The sequence below is a fragment of the Monodon monoceros genome, unplaced genomic scaffold (genome assembly GCF_005190385.1).
Source record: "Monodon monoceros isolate NGI ecotype Baffin Bay Population unplaced genomic scaffold, NGI_Narwhal_1 Super_Scaffold_5, whole genome shotgun sequence".
NCBI lineage: Eukaryota > Metazoa > Chordata > Mammalia > Artiodactyla > Monodontidae > Monodon > Monodon monoceros.
Genome location: NW_021703782.1, coordinates 80,517,393 through 80,538,990, shown reverse-complemented (window position 1 = coordinate 80,538,990; position 21,598 = coordinate 80,517,393). Strand labels below are relative to the sequence as shown.

The window sequence follows — 21,598 nt, the reverse complement described above, 5'->3', positions numbered from 1 at the left end:
GCTGGCTCCAACACCAGGCAAACCTGTGCAGCCAGCACGTCCTGTCAGCCAGGTTCACAGTTGGTTCCCCTCCCAGAGAGCCAGCAGCATTGCTCTCTTACCAACAAGTAGCCCCTGGCCCAGGACAGGGCATTCACCTCTGGACGCCTGGGCCAACTGTTCCAGCTGACATCAACCGGACAGACTGGAGGGAAGGAGGGGCATCTGGGAGATCAGAAAGCTCCTGGTGGCCAGACCAGCTTCAAGGGCCTTTAGTGTTGTCAGCTCTGAAAAGGCAGCACCAACTTTTCCTGGGTGTCATCACTGTGCAGAAAGGCAGGATCGAGAGATCTCAGAGAGGACTCAGTTCCACGTTCAGATCTGATCTCCATTACTCTTGCCATCAGGCAACTGAGCCTCCTTTTCTTCTTCTTGGGATCAGGGATAGTAAAGCTTTCTGTCCCTGGGCTGTTGTACGCAAATGTATACACATATAATATTATAGGCAGACCTCGTTTTATTGCACTTCACTTTATTGCACTTCTCAGGTATGATTTTTTTTTTTACAAATTGAAGGTTTGTGGTAACCCTTCAACGTTGAGAAAGTCTGTTGGCACCATTTTCCAGCATTTACTCACTTCGTGACTCTATGTTACCTTTTTTATTTTTTAAATTTTGGCTGCGTTGGGTCTTCCTTGTTGTGTGCAGGCTTTCTCTAGTTGCAGTGAGCAGGGGCTACTCTTTGTTGGGGTGCACGGGCTTCTCACTGTGGTGGCTTCTCTTGTTGTGGAGCATGGGCTCTAGGCACTCGGGCTTCAGTAGTTGTGGTACATGGGCTCAGTAGTTGTGGTTTGCAGGCTCTAGACTGCAGACTCAGTAGTTGTGGCACACGGGCTTAGCTGCTCCGCAGTATGTGGGATCTTCCTGGACCAGGGATCGAACCCATGTCCCCTGCATTGGCAGGCGGATTCTTAACCACCGTGCCACTGGAGAAGTCCCTATGTCACATTTTTAGTAATTCTCACAATACTTCAAACCTTTTCATTATTATTATATTTATTATAGTGATCAGTGATCTTTTTTTTTAACATCTTTATTGGAGTATAATTGTTTACATTGTTGTGTTAGTTTCTGCTGTATAACAAAATGAATCACCTATATGTATACATATATCCCCATATCCCCTCCCTCTTGCGTCTCCCTCCCACCCTCCCTATCCCACCCCTCTAGGTGGTCACAAAGCACCAAGCTGTGATCAGTGATCTTTGATGTTACTACTATAACTTGCTGTAAGTTCAGACGATGGTCAGCATTTTTTAGCAATAATGTATTTTTAATTAAAGTATGTACATTTTTTAGACATAATGCAATTGCACAATTACTAGACTACAGTGTAGTGTAAACATAACTTTTATATGCACTGGGAAACCAAAAAGTTTGTGTAACGTGCTTTAGTTCAATATTTTGTTTATTGTGGTAGTCTGGAACTGAACCCGAGATAACTCCCAGGTGTGCTTGTATATGTAAAAGGCCTAAGACCACATCTTTACATAGCAAGTTCTTAACAAATATTATTAGTTTCCTCCTTCCATTTCTTCAAGCATGTGCTACGCTGGCCTCTCAGCTCTGCTGGGTTGAAGGATGGGTGAGGCCTGGTGCTCCTTACTTTGGGGAATGGGATGCAGGGACTGGGGGCTTTCCTTCCAGGGGCAATAAGAATGGTCCATGTCTTCAAAGTAACAGTGGTGGCCACAGACTGATAACTTTTTACCCAGAAAGTAAAATCCAAACGGTTTGGTAAGATGTGAGCTCAGTTACTCAATCTGCCTTTCAGACATCAGCCTGTCCTTGAGGTCAAATGACCTCTTAACAGGCCTGGAATTTTGTTATCTGCTTTCTCCTGCAACTGTTTTTCAGTAGAGAAATCCCACCTGTGTAACAGGAACACATACTCAAGGTCCTTCAGAATGAGCTTGTGTGTGTGCCAGATGGGCAAGTTCAATGGCAAGGTGTGTGTGGTCGGCAGTGTCATTTTAAAAAGGAAAGAGGGAGGGGACTCTGTCTGAGGGGAAGGGAAATGCTTGCACTTGCCCAATGCTGAAGGAAGGAACCTTGGGTAAGGTAGCAGGTGTATACATGCCGCTGACCTGCTCCCGAGCTCTCCCAGAGAGGCCCAGGGAAGGAGAGCTCTGCAGGGGAAAACAGAGCTGGAAGTAGCTTTCAATTACTTTCAACTGCCCTCTATGGGAAGATAGAAAGAGGGTGATCAAGGCAGGGGGCTCTTGGAGACTGAGGTGCTCAGAGCTGGCAGGAGCCCCGCTGACTTTAGGGGTGGTTGTGGACAATGTGGAAGAACAGCCAACCACTGACCTTGCTGAAAGAGCCATGTCCTGAGCTTGGGCTGAACTGCGGGGACAGAGGGAGCAGTGTTGGACCTGAGTTGGGGATGCCTTGTCTGCAGCCCTGGACAAGTCACTTCCACCCTGCAGGCCTTGGTTTCCCTTGTGTGAAGCTGGAGGACTGGACTGTGCCATCTCTAAGCAGTTTCCAGAACTGACTCGTGTAGTCTCCGATGCAGACGTCAGGTGAAGAAACCAAAGGAACGGAGGAGGGTGATTGGTCACTCGAGTCCACACCCCTTCTCTCTGTCCACTGGATGTCCCACGTCGTCCACACTCATTTATCGAGTTGCTGACGAAAAAAGACTGCTCACCAACACTCACACAGTTTTACAGGTTTGTCCACCATATAATCCTGTTCATTCCTCCCAACAACCCTGTAAGAAGATAATACCTACAGTTGATTGAGTGATATTATGTGCTGAGCATTACCCTAATCCTTTTACATATTTCACCTTACTTAATCCCCACCATACTCACACGAGGCATGGGTATTATTGTCCCTGTTTTACCGATGTCCACTTGCCTTTGCAAACGTGAGTTCCTCTAGACACGCAATAACTGGATGGAGTCTCTGAACCTGACCCGTGTACTCTCCACTTGGGCCCTAGGCCCTGGGCCAGCTCCTGCCTGTTTGCATTAGGCTCCTGTTTCCTCCCAGCTGTCCTTGGTTCTGGTCTCCCTCTTACCAGAGGGAACCTTGAGAAATCATTCTCCTGATGCAGCAGGAAGAGGCCACTCAGGGCGGGTGGGTGCTGAGGGAGATGCTGAGTTACTTTCCACAAGTCTGCTCCTCCCCAGAGAAGGGCCGGCCCACCCAAGTCTCCCAGGACGGTCTGAACAAGTATCTGATCTGGAAACTTGGCCCAATGTTCTTCCTTTCTTGCTGGCTCAGAGGATCCAGGGCCATATCTGCTGAGCCAAGTCCTCCACCTGCGTCCTAGATCCTGAGGCCTCCCTCTCCTGCTCAGCCTTCCCTCCCTGGCAGCCCTGTCCCTCCCTCTCTACTGGCTCCTTCCCACTGGTTGCTGCTGAGGGGCAGCAGAAAGAGCCTGGACACGGAGTCAGAAGACTGGGAATCAAAGCTGCTCTGTCACTTACTAAATGCATGACTCTAGACAGGTCAGTCACCTGGCTGAGCCTCTGTTTCCTTTCCTGGAAATTGGGGTTATGAAGGTGATAGGGCTGCAATTCCTCTCCAGTCTGATTTCCAACTGCCCCCCACCTTGCCACCTCTGCTCCACCCAGACCTGTCTCCTGCCCATGGATTATTTAACAAATCCATTCAGTAGGTAGGCTGGCACAGAGCACACTCCCATAAGAAGCTCCACACAGGCCCTGCTATCACGGAGTCCACAGTCTAGAGGGTCAGGGAAGTAATAGACAGGCAACTATCAGACAGTGCACTGCGAACTGCGATGCCAGAAGCCAGTGGTGCTGGGGTAATGTGAGGAAAGGCATCCATTCAGCCCTGGGATGCCTGCAAAGACCTCCCAAAGGATGAAATATCAAGCTGAGATCTGGTAGGAATCAGCCCTCTGAAGAAGAGGAAGAGAATATTCTAGGCAGAGGGAATAGCTTGAACCAAGGCCCAAAGACAATAGAAGGCTAGGGGACATGAACAAACATGGTTTGGTTTGACTGCACCACAGCACGTGCATGCATGTGTGTGTGCGTGCGTGTGTGTGTGTGTGTGTGTGTGTGTGCACTCATGCATGTTGGAGTAGGAGAGAATGGAGAGGTGAGCCTGGAGAAGTGGCCATTGACTAGCTTATGCAGAGCAAGACTCTGGGTGGTATGCATAGAGAGCAGTGGGGGAGGATTGGAGGGATTATAAGCAGGGAAGGGACGTGGTCAGGCATGATTTTGAAGATGCCTCTGTCTGCCATGGCAAGAGGGGATCAGATTTTTAAAAAAATGATTGCCAATACCAAGCATCTATGAGGATGTGGAGCCACTGCAACTCCCATACTCACATATAATGGGATGTATACCTGTAACCTGAACCACTGTTTTAAAGAACCATTAAGCAACACCTAGTAAAGTTGAAGATCTGGATATTCCTTTTTGGTTTTTTTTGTTGTTTTTTTTTTAAATCTGATCCTCTCAGATGTGGGTATTCTTAACCCAGCAACTCCATTTCTTGGTTCCTACCCAAAGAGATATGTGTGAGGCATGTCTATGTAAGGATATTCACTGAAGTACCACTTGTAATAGTAAAAAAGTTGAAATGACCTATCCAGGCATCTGTAGACGGAGAACTTGGTAAAGTGCAATTTGCTTATACATTGGAATACTACTCGATGATTAAATGAATGAACCGGATCTCCATGTATCAGGACAAATCTGAAAATATAATGAGCAGTGGGGGAAAAAAGGCAACTTGCAAAAGGATATGAACCTAATACTTTGTGGTTTGTGGATCACCAGTAGAAAAGATATAAAAATACATGTGGGAATTCATCACACAAAATTCGGATAATATTTACTCTGTGGACGGAGGGTTAAGAGGTAGGGTAGGAATTTAGCTGAAATTATAATCTTATATTTCTATACAAGACAGAATTGAAGCAAATATAGTGAAATGTTAATACCTACTGAGTCAAAAGGGTGGGTATCTTGTGACTTTTGCATTGTTTGCTATACTTTTGATATGTCTGAAGTTTTTGGCAATTGAATTTTAAAATGGATTCATGGACGACAAGGCAAGGGGGAGGCAGATCTGCTGGGTAGGCTTTTCCTGTGTCCAGGCTAGGGAGGCTTTTGCTGTGTCCAGGTAAGGGAAGCTGGTGACTCGGACCAGGGGAGGGCACAGTGGGGAATGGAGAGAAGCAGATACAAATGAGCAATACTCAGAGGCAGAATCAGCACAGCTCTCTGCCTACTGGGATTCTTCCTTCTTTCTCTCTTTATCCACAGGCACCTACTCAGAGTTCTGCCTCTATAGGAGGCTTCTTCAACCACCCTGGTCCTCAGAGATCTCTTTACCCTGACATCTTCTAGGCCTTGAAATATCAGTCACTCCTGGAGTCATTTCATGCAACAATGCCTGAACTTGTGGTGTCCACATGTTGCCTTTCTCCAGTAAAACCGTGTGTTTGAGCAGGGCAGGAACTCTCTCTTATGCTCTTGACGGGTGTCCCTCTGGCACGTCTATGTGACTAATTGCTGTATCCCATGCCGCCCTCACATCATGCCTGTGGTTAGTGCCAGAGAAGTTCTAGTTGAATGAATACATGAATAGATAAGCGAATGACTAAACAAGTTCCAGAAAGAATTGCTGAGTAAATGCAGGGAGTCAATTGGCAGCCCAGAATTCAAACCACAATTTTGCCATTAACAAGTAGTAACTTTGGCGAAGTCGCTTCACCTCTCTGAATCTGTTTCTCCAGCTATAAAATCGAGAAAATGCCCATATTTCATGGAACTTTCCTTGTTCCTAGCCCAGAAAGTGTGGCTTTTCATACCAGTGGATGCAGCCCCTTCTGCAGACAAGTGATGGAGCCAGGAGCACCTCTGACCCAAGCTGGGCCAATCACACTCTCTCCCAGGAATTTGGAACACAGAGGCTTAGTCAAGTGACTTGCATTCATCAAACATTTGATGAGCAGCCTACTCTAATCATGCCTTGAGCTTGCACAGTCATATATTTTAGCAAACGTGCTGCACTGCACGATGAGAGCCTGAGGACTTCCCTGGTGGCCCAGTGGTTGAGAATCCACCTGCCAATACAAGGGACACGGGTTCAATCCCTTGTCTAGGAAGATCCCACATGCTGCGGAGCAACTAAGGCCGTGCGCCACAACTACTAAGGCTGTGCTCTATAGCCTGCGAGCCACATCTACTGAGTCCGTGTGCCACAACTACTGAAGCCCGCGTGCACAGCAAGAGAAACCACTGCAGTAAGATGCCTGCGCACCGCAGTGAAGAGTAGCCCCCGCTTGCCGCAACTAGAGAGAAAGCCAGCATGCAGCAATGAAGACCCAATGCAGCCAAAAATAAATAAATAAATTTATGAAAAGATGAGAGCCTGAGGATTTGGGGGGAAAACAGGATACTTGTCCCTCTCTGCTGCCCCTTATCACAGCCTGTTTTCTAGGGCCTTTGCAGACAAGCCTTCTCTGTCTTACAAGGCCAAGGTTGACTTGCTCCTGTCTACCCCACAGCACAAAGCCTAGCGCCTGGCACTGAGAAGGCACTCAAGTGATATTGTTTCAGATGAATTGTGTTGGATATGAATGGAAATAGACCAGGACTCATGAGGGAAAGAGAAAGCGAGCTGGTGAGTGCAGACAAATTCAAAGCATAGGAGGGATGTTTTAAGCAATTGGAGATATTTAACTTGTTGCAGAAAAGGCTCATGGAGAGCAAACATAAAAAGCGATCCAATGTTCTCTGTGGCTAAAAGTTACAGAGAAGCAGGTGTGGCTTCACACCAGGAAAAACTTGCTGTTGGAACTGCTCACAGGTATGTTGATTGTCTTATAAGTCTCCCTGTTTGGGGACATGTGCAAGCAGAGACCGGGTACCACTTAGCAGCTCTTCAGGCACTATAAGAGAGGGCTGGGCTAGTGACCTGAAAAATTCCTTTCAGTTGGGAGTGTCTAAGTCTATGTGTTTATTTGTTGGTGCACCCTAGAGGAAATTGTTAGTCAAAGTTCTAGTTATTAGTGAGACCTCTCAGAAACTTTGGCCATGTGTTCTGAAATACATATCAGACAAAGAGCATCCATGGAATAACTGTTAGGATTTATCATTTCAGTTTTTATTATACAGTTTTATTAATGTTGGATAAAGTTTTAAGAGAAGCTTTTTTGCCCTAAAAATGTTAATGGGTTGCCCGTCAGCTTCAAAAGAAGAAAAATAGTTAATAGGAAAGTTATACAGTTACAGTGTTAACCCCAAAGTGGAAAGAAGAAGGAAAGTTCCAGCAGATTACAGGGCATGTGCTCAACACATGGGCATGTCCTGCTGTCTCTCTTTTTATAGTCTGTCCGAAGTTACCAAGAGGACAAAATCAGGATGAAGGTCAGGATTACAGAATCCAGTGGGACCTTGTTGTGTATGTGAAATCAGCTAACTGAAGACAGAAAAATTTCCAAAATTGTTACAGAATAAGAATTCCCCCTGCCCCATAATGATACCTCCACTGGCCCCCTTCCAGTTTACCTCTCCCATCAGCATAACAATCCACTCCCTGAATGAGCAGGACCATTCTCAGAAGAGGCAGAAAGAGAAGAGCTGGGGGGCTTTCAGGAAACTCTATCCTGATCCTATCTTCTTCTTGGGCCTTTTGGCATCCTGATGCTTGCCAATTAGCCATCCCCAGGTGGGCCCAGCCATCAGGTAAGCACGTAAATCCATACACTTAGTGTCCATGATCTACACATCAAAGTCAGAGAGAGAAATCTACATGGCAAACAGGAATGATGAAGGAGCCTATCATTAGACAAGTACCTATAATCAAGGTTTTTAACCTTGGTTGAGGGAGACTTTAAAAAACCAAAAACTTCCATTTGAAACCACCAAAATAAGGATCTCTGGGGGTGGGACATAGATATCAGCATTTTTACTTTTAAAATGAGATATACTTTACATACCTCTGAAATTTATAGATCTTAACTACTTATCTTAATGTGTTTTGACAAATGTGTATACCCATGTGACCTACACCTCTATCAAGATATGGAATATTTCTATCACCTCAGAAAGTTCCCAGCTGCCCCTTCCTAATCATTCACCAGAGCTCAAGATGCAAACATTGTTCTGATTTTTTTCTACCTTAGATTAGTTTTTCTTGTTCTGGAATTGCATATACTGAATACATAGAATGATATAGTACTCTTTTATGAACTGACTTCTTTCACTTGCATAATGCTTTTGATTTTCATTCATGTTTTGTATGTATCAGTAGCCCTTTCCTTTTTCATTACTTAGTTGTATTCCATTGTATGGATGTGTACAATTTATTTCTCCATTCAGCAGTTGATAGACATTTTGGTCACTTCTAGTTTGTGGTAATTCTGAATAAAGCCTCTATAAACAGTCACATGCAAGTCTTTGTGAGGACATATGTTTTTATTTCTCTTGGTTAAATACCCAGGAGTGACATTGCTGAGTTATACCATAAGTAGAGGTTTAACTTTATAAGAAACTTTCAAATTGTTTTCCAAACTATGCAATTTTTACATCCCTACCAGCAATGGATGAGAGTTCCAATTGTTCCATATCTTTGTCAGCACTTGTTACTGTCAGTTTAGTTTTTTCAATAAACTTTTAATTTTAGAACAGTTTTAGATTTACAGAAAACATTGTAAAGGTAGTAAAGAGAGCTCTTACGTATCCTGAACCCAGTTTCCCTTATTATTAACACTTACATTAGTATGGTACATTTGCTACACTTAATAAACCATTATTTGTACCTTATTCTTAACTAAAGTCTACTCTTTATTCAGGTTTCTTTGGTTTTTATCCAATGTCCTTTTTCTGTTCCAGGATTCCACACACAATACCACATTACATCTAGTCATCATGTCTTCTTAATCCCCTCTTGGCTGTGACTGTTTCTCAGACTTTCCTTGTTTTTGATGACCTTGATGGTTTTGAGGAGTATTAGGTATTTTATAGGATGTCATCAGTTGGGATTTGCCTGGTGTTTTTTCTCACAATTAGACTTGGGTTATAAATTCTAAGGAAGAAGACCACAGAGATAAAGTATCATTCTCATCACATCATATCAAGGGTACATACTATTAATGTGACTTCTCACAGTTGATGATGACCTCAATCACCTGGCTGAAGTACTGAGAAAAAAGTCTTTCATTGTGTCCATATATTTACCTTTTCCATTGCTCTTTATTCCTTCTGCAGTGTCCAATTTGCTATTATCCAATCTAGCAAATTTTTAAATTTCAGATCTTATATATATATATATATATATATATATTTTTTTAATTAATTAATTAATTAATTAATGGCCACATTGGGTCTTCATTGCTGCATGCAGGCTTTCTCTAGTTGCAGTGAGTGCGGGCTACTCTTCATTGCAGTGTGCAGGCTTCTTATCATGGTGGCTTCTCTTGTTGCGGAGCATGGGCTCTAGGCACACGGGCTTCAGTAGTTGTGGCACACGGGCTCAGAAGTTGTGGCTCATGGGCTCTAGAGTGCGGGCTCAGTGGCGCACGGGCTTAGTTGCCCTGTGGCATATGGGATCTTCCTGGACCAGGGCTCTAACCCATGTCCCCTGCATTGGCAGGCAGATTCTTAGCCACTGCACCACCAGGGAGGTCCCCAGATCTTACATTTTTTAGTTCTAAAATTTCTATTCCGTTTTTTTGCTTGTTTGTTTCCATTTCTCTGTTAGAGATTCCCCCATCTGTTCATTCATTATGTCCATCTCTTCCTTCACTGAACATATTGATAATAGCTATTTTAAAGTTCTTATCTATTAATTCCATCATCTTATCACCTCTGGACCTGTTTTTGCTAACTGTTCTTTCTTCTAGTTTGGTGCACATTTCCCAGCTTCTTCATGTTTCCAGTAATTTTTGTTTGTTTTCTGGACATTGTGGATACGATGTTGAGAGTCTAGATTATCTCCTTTTAAAGAGTCTCTTTTTTTTTTTTTTTTTTTTGGCAGGCAGTTGCCTTTATTTTAAAGACAGAAAGGCACAGCCTTTCTGGGGTCTCAACTGAATGTCCAGAGTATTTGGTGATGTCTCTCTAATATGGCTAGTCAGAAATCCAGTATCTGTCAGTGCTGTGAGACTACCAAAATCCCTGTTGACCTCGTAGCCCTCCAGTAGCTGTTTTCTGCCAAGTCTCTCAGAGTCTCACTCTGTGCATGTACAGCTTAGTACTCAGCAAAAGACTTAAGGGAATTCCATGAACATTTCACATCAGTATTTTTTAAAGCTCTCTAAGTGATTAAAATGTACAGCCAAGGTTGAGAACTATTGAGTATTAATTCCCTAATTGTGAAGGAGTTGGAAAAAATGCCCTAGTACCAAAGAAAGTGCCGAACCCCTCAAGGTGGACTGGTCCTGGACAAAATCAGGAAGGATGTTGATAAAAAGAACTCTACACTAAAATGGCTCTAACCTGGGAGACATAAAGGAACAGAACCCAAGATTAATCAAGTTTAGTGTACCTCCTGTCCTTTAAAAGGATCAGCGATTATAGCTCATTCTTGCTCAGTTTGAGTAGTCCTCCTTTAAGACTTTCCTGTCACCTAGACTGTAAAAACTAAAGTGATAGCTGGTCAAAAAGAATTCCCAGTGCACTAAAGCCAGCAGGTGGAGGAAAATGGATCAACCCTTAGTGAATCCCTGTCAGTTGTCAGGTTCCAAATTCAGAGGATATAAAAGGAATAAGATGTCACTCCTGCCCCCAAAGTGGCTTCAAATCTAGTGGAAATTCCAGTATATATGGAGCTAAATCAAGTACATTTCAGACTGTGATAGGTCCGTGGTATGGCAGAGATACATTCAAATTGCTTTTAGGAGCACAGGTATGTCTAACTTTGGGTTTGAAAAGGCTTCACAAAGGAATAGCTTTTCAGCTGGGTCCCATTAAGGATAAGAATGGTGAATGTGGTGAAGTGAAGAAGGGAAGGGTATTCTAGGCAAAGAGAACATATGAAGGGAGAATAAATGGAACATAAGGGAAATTTGGTAAGTTCTTTAATGGAAAGATGAGGAATAGAAGCATAGTTTATAGAAGAGCAGAAATAAGATGACTTTACTCTTCCCATCAGTTGAGATGAATCAAATTTAGGGAATAAAAAAATAACTTATACACAGTTCCTGTTGATTTCTAATGAATCTCACCTTCTTTGGGACTGGAGTGGATCTTTAGCAGAAGTTTAACAAAGGTCTGCCATAAGTGGGGGAAATCTAAACAGTGTACAGAGAACCAGAGATGTCTGACCATGTGAATCTAATCTGAAGATTGTAACCTCACTAAAGTTACACATTGCATTTCAACATAAAACTGCAGAGAGTGAACTTTACACATGGACGGAGATTGTTCTCAATGTTTCGTATATGTACAGGCACTGCAGAGAAGCAGAAATCACTGAGTAGACGGGGAAGCTTAAGGATGAAAGACACTTGGCCATATGTGCTTTAGAGATCTCCCCTGAAGCCAGAAAACAGGAGTCTGAGGCCTGAGTTTGCCATTTACTGTATATCATGCCTTTAAGAAAGTTTTTTAATTCCTTGGACCCTTAGTTCCCTCTTTTACGAAATGGGCACATAACGCCTACTCACCCTGCTGTCTAACCGGATTCTCAGGAAAGACCAAATGACCTACTTTGTGGGGAAAAGCCTTATAAGGTTAGAGCCCATTTATGATGCAAAGAGTTATTATTACTACTAATAAACAAGAAGAATGTGTGACAATGCCCAGAATTTCCTGTTGAGACAATAACTTCATGAAACCATTAAGAAAACTAGGATGTTTGTTAATTCCACAATGAGAGTTATGTGCTGGTATTGTTTCAACCATCTCCAGGGAATAAAGGGTTTGACAGCAATAAAGAATGAGCCAATTTGTCCTAAAGATTCTTGTTCTTTAGAATCATTTCAATAGCTTTTTGTGCCTTACCAAGACTTTTCCTGCCAATCCTGCCATGACTGATGAGAACTGGGTATTATTCAATTAATTTTTTCCTTAAAAAAAATTAAGGGAAATCTTTCCACATGCTAATACTCTTATAATTCAGGTCTGTGAATACTCCACCTCCTCCAAGGCAGCTCTCAGGCACAATGCTGGGGTCCTGAAGCACATCAGTGACCGTAGAAATTTATTCTACTCACCAAGAAAAGAGGGAAAATCATGCCTGACACCAAACCAGTCTCTTGGAACCCCTCCTTTCCCCTTCTATAAGCTCAGGACAAGAGGCTTTCATGTGGATACGACTTGGCATTTATAAATTTGTCAAAGAACTGTGTGGGCAAAGCCCTCTAGGGGATACACACTGCCCTTCAGAAATGCAACACAAGGATCCTTTCTTGTTGGGTTAATGATGCCTGGTGGTGATTTTGATGACCTTTGGGATGTCATTTTCATTTCATGTCATCACACACAGTAACTGACCGCCCTTCCCCACATCTTGCCACAAAGAGCCTGTGGATTCTGGTCCCAAATGGTGACCCAAAGCCTCACACTTAATTTCTCCTTTCAAATTTACACTAAAATAATCAAACTACTATAATAAATGGGGAAAGTCTGAAACTTGGAAAAGGCGATTTTACAGCACATCTCAAATTTTAGCATGCACACAAATCACCGAAGAGTCTTGTTAAAATGCAGATTCTGATTCAGTAGGTCTGGGATGGGGCCCAAGAATTTGCATTTTTAAGAAATTCTCAGGTGATGCACTGGTCCCTGGACCACACTTTAAGGAGCAAGAAATCAGAAGGCAAACATGAACAATTCTCCCAGAACTCAAAGGAAATGGTTAAAGAGATAAAAACGGTGAAAGAAAAGTTGGAGAGCCAAGAACTGCAATAGAGCTTCTACATATAGAAGAAGAGAACAGAAGAGATAGAGGAAAAAATTGAAGTGGCATATATGTTTCAACTTTAGAAAAATGTATTAGTCTAATTCATCATATCAATATAGCAAAGCAGAAATACCACATAATTTTTTTGATAGGTGACAAAAATCACTTGAGAAAATTCAACATTCCATCATCATCATCACCATCAAGAGAGAAGAATATTTTCTTAAAGTGACAAATGTACTCTACGTAAGATCAAAGCCAGTGGGATGCTTAATGAGCCATTCCATTCACATAAGTAACAAGAAGGACATCCACTGCCATCAGTGTTATTAACACTGTTCTGCAAATCCTAAGCCAGACAACCAAATACAAAAATGAAGTTAGGGGTGATATTAGTGAGCGTATGTTCAGTTTCATGTAATCATGGCTTAAACAAATTAGAAGTGTCTTCCACTCTCGCCTAAGTTGGAGGGAGCAGACCAGGCTGGTGTAGCAGCAATTCTAGGACTCCAGAGACCCAGACCTTCTTGTTCTCTGCTCAGTCATCACCAAGGTGGCTCTCACACTGTAGCTCTGCTATAGCTGTCACACATATTTGATGTCTCAGACCTCGTGAATATTTAGTGCTTCCTTGGTCCTTCTGTCCTTCCCATCTATGTTCAGCCCATACATGCTTTACTAACTTTATCTATAATATGTTACACAGCTGCTTGTTTCTATTGTTCTCTAAGGCAGAATTTAACATTTTTGATAACATAGCAATACACATTACACAAAATAAATATGTCATTTTAACAAATAAGGCTAAACTAGAATAATAAATGTATGATAATAACTAGGCATGCTTTAAAACGAGTGATAATATAAACTCATCCTAACAAATATTAAATTGTATCATAAAAGGGCAAGAAATTTAACAGTATGCTAGCAGCTGAAGAAAAGACAGATTAGTGCAGAAAAGAAAGCTCCTAAACAGTCCCAAGTATATATAAAAAGTAGCAGAAGCTAATGCTATTGTTTCCAAATCATTAGAAAATGATGTCTGGTGGTACAACTTGCTAACCATATGGGAAAACTTAAAATTAGGTGCCTACCTCACACCATTCACAAATTCCAGATGCATTAAAGTTATAAATGAAAAAATGAAACCATGAAACTATGACAAGAAAATACACATACATGTTTAAATAATCTTGGGTTGGGAAAATACTTAAACCTGCCAGCAAATATGAAACAAAAATTGAAAATATCAACCAATTTGACTCAATTTTAAAGATCTATATACATAATTCTTTAAAAAGGCCAAAATGGAACTGGAATAATAAAGTAAGGAGGACCTAGCTAGCCTGGTTCTTTATCTATGAAGATGGGCTGGTAGGTCTCAGCAAACTCTAACTATAGTTTTGCCTCTATGCTAGCTGAAAGATGATATGCATATATAAATTTTACTTGTTCAAAACGTATACAGTCAACATGGATGAACCTCAAAAACATTATGCTAAAATGAAAGTAGTCAGACATGATAGGTCACGTCATAAAATTCCTTTTTTATGAAAAGTCCAGAATAAGCAAACCCATAGAGACAGAAAGCAGATTAGCAGTTGCTGAGAACTAAGGGGAGAGGGGAATGGGGTGTGACTGCTGATGTATATGGGGTTTCTTTTTGGGTGGTGAAATATTCTGGAATTAGTGGTGATGGTTGCATAACTTTGTGAATATACTAAAAACCACTGAACTGTACACTTTAAAGAGGTAAATTTTATGGTATGTGAATTATATCTCAAGTTTTTAAAAAAGCGTATACTGCAATTCACATCGGAGAGTGGGTTCAGTTCTCAACTGACCCTGTTGTTGACTCTATAACATAGTGAGTTAAAAGAATTCCCTTAGGGTACCATTAACACCTGGTGCTTGAATAAGACTCACTATAGGGATGTTTACATCCTGATGGCCAGGGTGGGCTAGCCAGGGAGATGCCTCCTCACTTTACGGCACTGGCCCCAGAGAAGGCCTCCCGCATTAGGATGAGCCAACCCACACACCCACTACCAGGTTATATCTAGCCGTGCATACTCCCAACAACTCAAAAAATTCTGCTTTTAGTTTACAAATTTGAGCAAGTATGTACTGAACTTCCAGTGGGTGGATTTGGCCATCTGTGGTTTCATAGCATTTCTGAGCTTTTGGTTCCTAAACCATGGCCATGAACTCACAAGGACTGGGACACTCTCCCAGAACTCCATCCACATCACTTTCCAGCAACTCAGTGTCAGTGGGCTTTTGGTCAACCTGATAACATGTAAGTTACAGACATGGTTTATCAGAGCCGGAAGGAACCTTAGAGAGTAATGTCTCACCACCCTAACTCTCGCCTCCTACAATCACTATTTAATAGATGAGGTCCAGAAAGGAGAAGGAGTCATCCCTAGATTACCCAACAAATAGAAGAAACTAGAATTAAATTAAATTTCTGTGTCCCAGTCCTGAAAGCACATGTGGTTGTACACCCAATTATTTCTGTTGCACTATTGGCCTTAGCAACTGCACTTCCAATTAAATAGTCTCCCACACAGTGAAAATAGAATGGAATGGCACAAGACCAGAAACAGGACAATGTCTTAACCCTTTCAGAATGCTCCTGACAATGTCTGAAATTTGAAAGCCACACTCAGGACAGCTTCCTCAGGCAGACACTGCTGAGGACATGGACCTTCTCCAAGTTTCCTGTGACTAAGTAAACTTATCCTTGTCTATAGATGGAATTAGTAGGAGGGACCCAACTATACGCAGAGCAGATAAAATACTGTAGCAGAAAGGAAGCATCCTTCCTCCTCGTCTCCCCTGTCAATGCAGCAGTTTCTCCTATGATGTCAGGTGCCCTTTCATTCCTTCATTCACTCATTTAACCAATAAACACTTCTTAAACATCTACAGTGTGCCTGGCCCTGTGCTGACGTTCAGACGTGGAAATGGGTCAAGCATATACTCGCCTTCAAGAGGCTCCCAGTCTATTGGGAGACGTTCCTATTTGGCCAGCCCTGACAGAAGGGGAAGGCTAGAGTCAGAAAGTTTGTGCAGGGCACCGTGGAGACAAAGGCGAGGTCATAATTTGGGTGTCAGGAAGGCTTCACAATATTGATGCCATTTAAGCTGCATCTTGAAAGTCTTCAAATGGCAGAGGAGGGAGGGGAAGCTTTTCTGACACAAGGAACAGGTGAGCAAAGGCACAAAGTATAAGGGTGCATGGTGTGTTTGGGAAAGGAAAGGAGACCAGGGTTTCTGGAATGTGATATCTGGAGCTGGGTTATGTTGGCCTGTTCCCACTGAGTCTCCATCACTAAAATATGGATTTCTTGGGGTCAAGCTGTGCATTATCCCCTTCTGAATTTCCAGCACCTACTCAGAACTCGGCAAACTTTTTCCAAGTGAATGAGTAAGAGAAAAGAAGAATTAATGTGTATTAGGTACTAACTATGTGGGAGGCATTGTACTGAGTGCTTTACTTATATGCAGTGATGATGATAAGGCTCATATAAACCTTATGGATTTGGTATTATCATTATTGTTAATATTATTATTATTATCCCCCTTTAATAGGAAATGACTAAACACAGAGGCGTGAAATAACTTGTCCAAGATCACACAGCTAGTAAGAGGCGTATCTGGTCTTCAAACCCAGATCTCTCTCAGATGAATGTACTCTCCTTCTTCATGTCTGTCTCCCCACTATCCTAGGGGCCAAATCTGTGTCAACTGCCTGTAGTCTGCTCTCTTAAATGCTGTTCTCTCACTGTGGTGAGAATGAATGGTAGGAGAAGGAGGGAGCGGCCAGGTGGTAAAGAGCCTTGACTACCAGGCTCTGAATCCTGGACTTGATTTAGAGATGATGAAGGTTTAACATAAGCCAACAGGCGAATTCCCTAGCAGTCCAGTGGGTAGGACTCAGAAATTTCATTGCGAGGGCCTGGGTTCAATCCCTGGTCGGGACACTAAGATCCCACAATCTGTGCCATGCGGCCAAAAACAATAATAATAAGCTAGCAGATGTGGTCTGAATCCTTTCAATACTTAGCATGAGGTTTGCCATGGACTTAGAAGCCAGGAAAAATTTTTTGGGAAGGGGAAACTGGAAATCAAAACTCCTTTGCTCTGTGTTAAGATGGGCACAAACATATCTGAGAAGTGGTGGGTGGGACAAACGCCCTAAAGGGTTAAGGCTTCCTCCACCCTGATAGTCTCAAACATCTGGCTCTCTTCTATTTTCTAAATTTGGAACAACTAGCTATCCACTTCCTCCTAATCAAGATAAGGTCAGGGCTGAGAATGCAGGCAATTGTGCTAGGTCATTTAATTGCCTTCCTCCTGAAAACCTTGAGCCAGCCATAGGGAAATTCTCTAGCCAAGGCAAAGAATAAAGGTCAACGAGCGTGTCACATTCTGATGCCTTTTACAGATCCGAGGAGCCACAGGAGAAATCAATTCCAGTCACACGAGTTGCAAAATTCTTTTAAAAAGTGGAGCCAATATTTTTAAGATTCTCCAGGTCATGGAAAAATATATACTAAGAACATGACAACAATACCAAGTGTCTCCAGCAGCACGAAATTTACTTCTCATTGTTGTCTAAGTAAAACCAGACTAATTCAATCGGGGCTATGTTCCCTAACCCACCATAAAATCATCTGTTATGAAGTATTAATGGGAAAAATAAGATGACTAGTCATTTCTACTTTTCCTGGATGCCCACAATTTTGTTATTAACCATGATCCCTTTTTCAAAGCTTTTTTTTCTGACTATAAAAGTAATACATATTCATTGTTGAAATTTTGGAAAATAAGGAGAAAAACAAAGAAATAAAAATCACTATAACCCACCATTAACAACTCAGGTTGTTTTTTTTTTTGTAACAAAAATTGAGGTCACACTGTATATAGAATTTTATATTATTTTTTCATTTAGCATTTGTCAGTAGCTTAATCCTACATACATAGTATTCTTCAAATACATCATTTTTATCATTTATATCAGATTGATCAGCGTGGATGTGCCATAATTAATTTAACTAGTCATCAAGCTGTGGACACTCAGGCTGTTTCCAGTCTTCTGATTTTATAAATGAATGTGTAAAATGTCTTGATACAAATATCTTTGTCCTACTCTCTAAGGGTCTCTTTTTGAAGTAAAATTACTAAACCAAGGGGTATGAAGAACTTAAGGTTCTTGATAGATATTGCCAAATTGCCTTCTATTTGTTCAACAAATATTAATTTGGTGCCCAGTGCCAAGCATGGTTCTGGCCACTGGAGAGACCACAGAGAATGAGACAAACTTTCTGCCCTAGGGAGCTATATTCTAACATGGTACCAACTTATCTTCCCACTAGCCATGTATGAGAATGCCTGGTTCCTCCTCCCCTCATCAGCATGATGCTCTTTTAAGAATCAACCTTGGGTAACACAGTAGTCAAAAAGTGTTCTTTCAACTATTGTTTTAATTTGCTATTTTCTGATTAACATATTTTCCCATGGATGTAGCAATCATCTCCATCTGTGTGCATGAATTGTCCGATCATGCTCTTTTCTTGTATTAATACATTTGCCTCTTCTTATTGGTAAAAGTTTTAATATATTCTAGATGTTAACTTGCTGCCTGCCATATTTTATGAATATTTCTCATTGGCATTCTGGATATCTATGATGCTTTCTAACTTCATTTGGCAAATCTTGAGCACCTCCCAGGCATGGGGGATGGAGCTGTGGACAGAAACATACATGGTCCCTGGTGGAACTGGTGGCGCCATAGGGGAGACAGACCTGCTTTATGAGAGAATGAGGCACGGGAGTGAGGGACAGTGTGCGAGGACCCATCTGGTGGCTGAGGGGCGGCTGGTGTCTTAGGGAGGGCTCCTGAAGGGTGGAGGCTGACAGAGGGAAGTATCCAGGGAGTGCTGGACAGGAAAAACCTACAAGGAGTGAGGGAAGCAGAACAAGAGCGCGGAGGTGCTCTCCGGTAAAGTCTAACTGGTTCCTGATCCACAGCTGGCTCGGGAGCATAAATTGCACAGCGAAGTTTCTCTCCTCGAGGTCAGGGTGGGAGGCCTTTTGTGAACCCACCCAGATCATGGTTAGGAGATGCTTGTGGAGGGTGGGGGAATGTGACCTCCCTGGTAGGCGCCTCCCCAGAAGAGGCAGCTGTGGTGACAGCAGTCAGCGCTGCTGCTGCAGCTGGAGATGGATGCAGGAGACTGGAGAAGGGGTCTGCGTGGGGCACTGACAGTGTGTCCTACACACGTCAGAGAAGCAGAAAGGCCAGGGTCGCAGGAGAGGTACGGGAAGGGCAGGCAGCACGATCAAGATTGCACTTAGCAGAAAACTCTTTGGCTTCAGTTGGGAGAATGGACTGCAGGAGTCCAGGAATGACCAAGAGAGTCTGGGGCTTGCAAAATGCTTGATCCCTCACCCTGAAGAGTCACTGTGACCATGATTGTCATACCAAAGAGAAATCCTATGACATAGAAACCTGATTAACATTGTTCAAATCCACATTTCCCAAGAAATCGCAGAGGAACAGGTGAGCAGAAAGGACAGCAATAACAATATAAAGGTCCAACTCCAGGTGAGAGATAGAGGCCTAGACTATGGGGGTTCAGAACTGCAGAGAAGTGGGTATACTGAAAACATATTTAGGAATTAAAAACCACAGTATTTAACCGAAGATTGGATATGGTGCAAGAGAGAGGGAAATATCAAGGACAACTCCTGGATTTCTAATTTGAGCATCTGGATGGTGATGCATCATTCTTGGAGAAGGACTGGGTCAAGTGGAAGGCTGGGGGTGGGGGTGGGGAGAGGACCATGCATTTGCAAATAACAGTTATCCTTAGACATTTTTAGGTTAATAAATGCCAGCAAAATGTGGAGCCATGAGAAGAGCCCTGGACTAAAGACTTGGGTTCTTGATCCAGTTCTACCAACAAATAGAGAAGGTCCCTCTACCCCACTAAGCCTCAGTTTCCCCACCTGAAAAATAGAGATAATAAGTCCTATTCTAACTACTTCACGCCACTGCCATTTTGATCAAATAAATGGATAGAAATTAAAAAATAGATAAACAGCAAGGACCTACTGTATAGCACAGGTAACTCTATTCAATATCTTGTAATAACAAACAGTGGTAAAGAATCTGAAAAAGAATATATATATAATACATATATACATATATAACTGAATCACTTTGCTGTATACCTGAAACTAACACAACATTGTAAATCAACTATACTTCAATCAAAAAAATAAATTTTAAAAAATGTGTGCTAATTTATAGACTGCAACCAAACACAAAGGTATTATGGTGATTATCACTAGCAGTCATTAGAGGGCGCCTCAGCCATGACACCCCAAGGAATTAAGTCAGAGCAAGACATGAGGCCAACAGACCCAGAGACATAAATTTAGGTGGTGGCTATGTTATAAAAACAATTATACAGGTTCATTTATAATCATCGTAACAACATTTTGTTTCAGGCAGGAAAACTTTTTTCTCTGTCATTAATGTCTCTCCCTCTTATTCACCTAGTGCTTTCAACCAGGGTCACCCTACCCCCATCGAAACCTGCTCTCAAGAAATCATCCACTGATTGGCATTAAAGAAAAAGTGCCAGTAACGCCTGAAGTGTTTTCTTCCCAGGGCGTGTGCCCCTCCTCAGCAGAGAATCAAATCCTCTGCCAGAGGTAAGGCTTTCTAATGGTGGAATTGGGGTGCAGGGAGCACATGCAGAGAGGGACTAAAGTGAAGCAAGCCAGACAAAAAAGGACAAATACTGTAGGATTCCACTTCTGTGACAGAGCTCAAGTGTCAAAGTCACGGAGACAGAAAGCAGAATGGGGGTTGCCAGGGGCTGCGGATAATGGAGAGCTAGTATTTGATGGGTATAGTTTCAGTTTTGCAAGATGAGAAGAGTTTTGGAGATGAATAGTGGTGATGTCTGAACAACAATGTGAATAATGCCATTGAACTGTACCCTTAAAAATGGTTAGGATGGTAAATTTTTTGTGTATTTTACCATAATAATAATAAAGAGGTATTGAGAAGGTGCAGGGTCACATTATTATACATTTGTCAAAACCCCTGGAACATACAACACCAAGAGTGAACCCCAATGTAAACTATGGACTCTGGGTGATAATGATGTGTCAGGGTACGTTCTTCCATTGCAACAAATATACAGTTGACCCTTGAACAACGGAGGGGTTAGGGGCGCTGACCCTGTGCATATTTGAAAATCCGAGTATAACTTATAGTCAGCCCTCCATCTCCAAGTTTCCTCTGTTATCTGTGGTTCCATATCTGGTGATCCTATAGTACTATAGTATGTACTATTGAAAAAATCCACACATAAGTAGACCCATGTAGTTCAAACCCATGTTGTTCAAGGGCCAAATGCATAACTCTGGTGCTGGGTGCTGACAGTGAGGGAGGCTGTGCATGTGTAGGGGCAGAGGGTATATGGGAAATATCTCTGTACCTTCTGCTCAATTATGCTGTGAATCTAAAACTGCTCTAAAAATATTTTTTAAATAATCATAATAATAAAGAGGTATTGAGGAGGTTTGTGGTGCTCATCCTGGTGCTCAGGCAATCACACCCCACAGATGGAGCCTGCTACCACACACACACACACACACACACACACACACACACACACACACACAC

General features: G+C 42.3%; 1 long non-coding RNA gene across 1 annotated transcript in view; it reads right to left on the bottom strand.

The window, feature by feature from the left end:
• Positions 1-1,215: 1,215 nt before the first annotated feature.
• The window catches only part of LOC114884352, a 27,653-nt gene continuing 7,270 nt past the window's right edge, over positions 1,216-21,598 (bottom strand). The window contains exon 3 of the long non-coding RNA XR_003790829.1: positions 1,216-2,755. This is a non-coding gene — a long non-coding RNA (uncharacterized LOC114884352). The remainder of the gene's footprint in view (positions 2,756-21,598) is intronic.